The sequence below is a fragment of the Trichosurus vulpecula genome, chromosome 3, assembly GCF_011100635.1.
Source record: "Trichosurus vulpecula isolate mTriVul1 chromosome 3, mTriVul1.pri, whole genome shotgun sequence".
Lineage (NCBI taxonomy): Eukaryota > Metazoa > Chordata > Mammalia > Diprotodontia > Phalangeridae > Trichosurus > Trichosurus vulpecula.
Genome location: NC_050575.1, coordinates 115466089 through 115470513, shown reverse-complemented (window position 1 = coordinate 115470513; position 4425 = coordinate 115466089).

Genomic DNA, 4425 nt, shown 5'->3' with positions numbered 1-4425 from the left:
TGTAAGGGGAGCTCTGCATTTCTGTATCTCTATGACTTTCCCTTGTGGAGTATTCCAATCTGGGAACCTGTAGTTTTCAAACTCTGCATCAATTCATAGGGGCATTCCAATTTTTCTGGAACCATCCATTTCAGCACTTCTTACGATATAATAATACTTCATTACATTCATGTAACATCATTTCTTCACCCAATCCCTCATTGATGGTCACCTTTTTAGCTTCCAGTTCTTTGTTACAACAAAAATAACTGCTACAAATTTTAATACAGGGATTCTTTTCGACTTTCTTTGCTCTCTTCGATGATTTAGACTGGATAGTGATATGGCTGGGTCAAAAGATATCCCCAGTTAATAACTTTCAGGACATACTTCCACATTGCTTTCCAGGATTGCTTTAGCCACAATTTCCAGCTCCATTTACAATGCACTAAGATTCCAGGCACCATATTGCAAGATGACATTGACAAACTGGGGTGTAGCTTTGATGGCAGGAGACAAGCTGGATTTGGAGGATAAGGAGGATGCTGGAATCCTTGCCATATAAGTGACAGGTGCTATTTTTGGTAAGGGCAAGAGCAGAGGTAGAGGGATAAATGAGAGCTGCCTTCAAACATCATGGGGAAGATGGATTAGACATGATCAGCATGGACTCCAATGGCAGAATTATTTGTTCTCTCCACTCCTCCATTCTCTGTTGTCTCTTGTGACTCCCTCATTTCAACACCCATATGACTCATAGTTGGAAACCCATTTTAATTCTTACTTCTTATCTATCATGTCCACCACAAACTATCCCGCAACCCTGGCTGGAACAAGGATTTCAAAGTCTCTGCTTCTTTAAACAGAAAAAAATGAATTGAATGAAATTGAGATAATGAAACTGCTTTCAAAGCTCCCTCACCATTATGTCCCTTATATTCATTAAAGTAGCAAGAGCTTCAGAAGAGAGTGAAAAGAGTTGGGACATTTGTTCCACTTTCCACCAGCAATGACTCATGGCCTGGTCTCCCTCTGGTTTCCCCTTCCTTTATCCTTGGTGCTTTGAGACAAAGGCCCAAATCATTTAATAATCCCATCCAATTGCCTCAAAGAAAATCTGGGTAGATTCTGAGTCTTTTGGGGAGAAAGTTGGTTAATTTCTCCATTTCTTAGACCCTCAGAAATTGATGGAGTAGGCAGGAGGTGCAGCGAGAAGACACTGAGGGAGAGAGGAAATCGAACACACTGGAGAGGAACCACTTTTGAGGTAGCAGGGAAAGCAGGTCCATCTGCATTCCTGGGAGCATCCTCTGCTTAAAGTCAGGGACTGATGGAACCTCAGATCAAAAAAAGACTTAAGAAACAAATCTGGGCTTTACATTATAATGCAGAGATCCTGGGGAAGGGGATCTGATCCCCAGAAAAATCATCATCTATGGGAGTAAAGGGAGAAGTATAGGGAGGGAAAGTGCCGAGAAGGAAACTGATGGGAAAAGGAAACAACTGAAACTTGAGAAGAGCTGTGGTGCAAAGGGGATCGAGGCTGCATGGGAAAGGACACTGGCAGTGAGGCCTCCTCCCTCCCATTTGGAAACAGGAAGACTAATGAAGGTGCTATTCCTATAGCTCTGGTGAGGTGTGATGTCGGCTTGGAGTAGAGTGATGGCCATGCCAATGGAAAGAGGGGGATGGGTAGCAACAAATGTCATGGAGGTAAATTTGAGAAAATTTCATAAGTAGCTGGAATGAGGGAAAATTGCCCTCAGACACTTCCTAACTGTGTGACTCTGGGCAAAGGCACTTAACCCTTTTTGCCTCAGTTCCACATCTGTAAAATGAGCTGCAGAAGGAAATGGTAAATTACTCCAGTATCTTTACCAAGAAAACTCCAAAAGGGGTCACAAAGAATACTACACAACTGAAAATGACTTGTATTACAGGTATTAAATGTGAGACATCGTAAAACTAGAGCTGCAGAAAGTTATAATGTCAACATGGAGGGTCATGGTAAAGGCCAATGAGATGCCAGTAACGAAAGCTCCTTGCCTTCTTTCTCTTGGGACACCTCTTCCCAAGGTCACCTTCTCTGATAAGAATCAAAATTCACAGTTCCAGATTCACAGGGAGGAGGCACAGAGGGAGAGGCTACACTGCATACTGGAAGTTTCACTGAGTGCCTTTGGATTCAGAGGATTTGAACTTGAGTATTTGCTCTGCTATTTACTATCTATGTTACTTTGGTCTAGTTCATTTCACTTCTCTCAGCCTGTGTTTCCTCCATTGAAGTGGTTGGATGCTCCAGTCTCTGAAGTCCTTTATATTTTTATAATCTTTTATCCTTCATACTTACAGTAAAAGGGAGAAGAATGGGGTTGCTTCAAATCAATGAGACTTCATTTATTCACACAAGGCAATGAGTAACTATGATTGTTGTTCATCTTTCATTTTCAAAGAGGACCAAAGAGGGCCATCATGAGTGATGTCTTGATTTGCTCATGAATTGGATTTAAGTGCCCCAGGGTTGAACGAAATTGTCATCCTCACCTTCTCTTCCAGAGTCATCCAAGTCCAATGGCAAATCAAAAGTCAGACGACTGGCAGTGGCCTGGGATACAGTGGATGACCTTGGCTTCTTCAATGTCTGACCAAACTTCAAATGCCCCACAGCACCTGCTCCAGTTACTTTCATGGTTGTTGGAAGAAATTATTCTCATCCACCTATTCCAACTAGGGAAGTTTTCACATGCTTCACAATGCTAGACATTCCCCTTACTCACCAATAGGTTTGAGGCCTGTTGGTTACCCTCAACCTAGCTTAGACCATCTGCCATGATGGTTTTACTGGGACATGGCAGCTGCCCCTTCTATAGCTCCTTGAAGCCTCAGGTAGGAGTTCCATGGGGTGGTCTGGGAGGACTAACACCTCTGGTATCAGGGCTTGCTGAGCCCTTTTCACATCTGCTCATCCACCTTTGGTGCCCACCTTTCACCCAACCCTTGCCTGCAGTTACTATACCAGGAAGAGGTATGTTCCTCAAGCTCTCTGATCCCTGAGATACCTGGATTCTCAACTCTCACTTAGCCTAAATTAATCAGTAAACAACCAAACTTAGACAAAGAGCCTCCTTCACTCTCCTAGCCCTGAACCCTGCTGTATAACCAGGTGAGGAACTATCAGACTCTCTACTATTACTTCTGTGGCCACTACTCAAAGATATCATGGAAACACTATACTAGGAAATTAGCCTTTCTTCCTATGTCCAGTCTCCCATGTTAGAAGAAAAGACCCCACCCTGACCCCAACCCACAGCTACTTGTCTTAAGGGCAGCAGAACTCCTTCAAAGATGAAAGATGACACAATCCCTTCTCTCAAGAAGCTTAACACCAAATAATAGGAATGTGAGAAAGAGCATTTGTGGGCATGAGACAAAGCAGACATAAGGAAAAAGTGTTACAAGAAAAATTGTTGAAGGCTTTCCAGTTTCCTGCACGGAATCAAGCCAAGTGAGTTTTTGGCCTTTGCTATCCTAAATCTCTGAGCTCTGGGTCTCCATTCACCTCTTTGTCAACCTCAATGTTCTTGACAATCCTCATTCCATGACTCCAATTTTCTCTGCTCTCCACAGTGTCCTAGATTCCTGGGTCAAAGTCCTCTCATATGGATGGTGAGAGGACCATGCCTGAGGTGTCTACAATCCTTTCTTTTCCATCACCCTTCACCTCTTTCATTAACTCTAGGCAGTGAAACTTCATAGAAATCAGGTGATAGTTTTTAATTGAATTCAATTTAACAAATATGCTTTATTTACCTACTTTAGGTAATACATCCTGAGCATACAAAGTTCAAAATATTGCGAGTCCTTCTGATAGAGTTGGAATCCTCTATGTTATGATCTGTATTCCACTAACACACTACATGAGGCAACTAGGTGGCTCAATGGATAGAGCTTTGAGCCTGGAGTCAGAAAGACCTAAGTTCAAATCCAGCCTCAGACACTTGCTACCTGTGTGACTCTGGGGAATTCACTTAACTCTGTTTGCCTCAGTTTCCTCATCTGTAAAATGAACTGGAGAAGGAAATGGCAAACCACACTAGTATCTTTGCCAAGAAAATCCCAAATGGGATCGCAAAGGGTCAGACACGACTGTAATTACTGAACAACAAAAACATACTAGACAGACTTATAGATGCCTTTAGATGTCAAGTTAGGGAGCGAATGTTTTCTCCCTAGGGAACAGGGAGCCACTGCATGATTTTTTAACATGGAGTGATATATCTAATTGCGTAAAAAGTATACTATTATTACCATTCACTGAAACAATGAGCGAAATCCCTCCCACTTCCCATTTCTCAGCCGAGAAGTTTCCCTTTAACCACAGCTATTTACCCAACGAGCAGAGGCAGATGTGTTTGACTCCAATTTCTCCCTGCAGAAGATCCACTG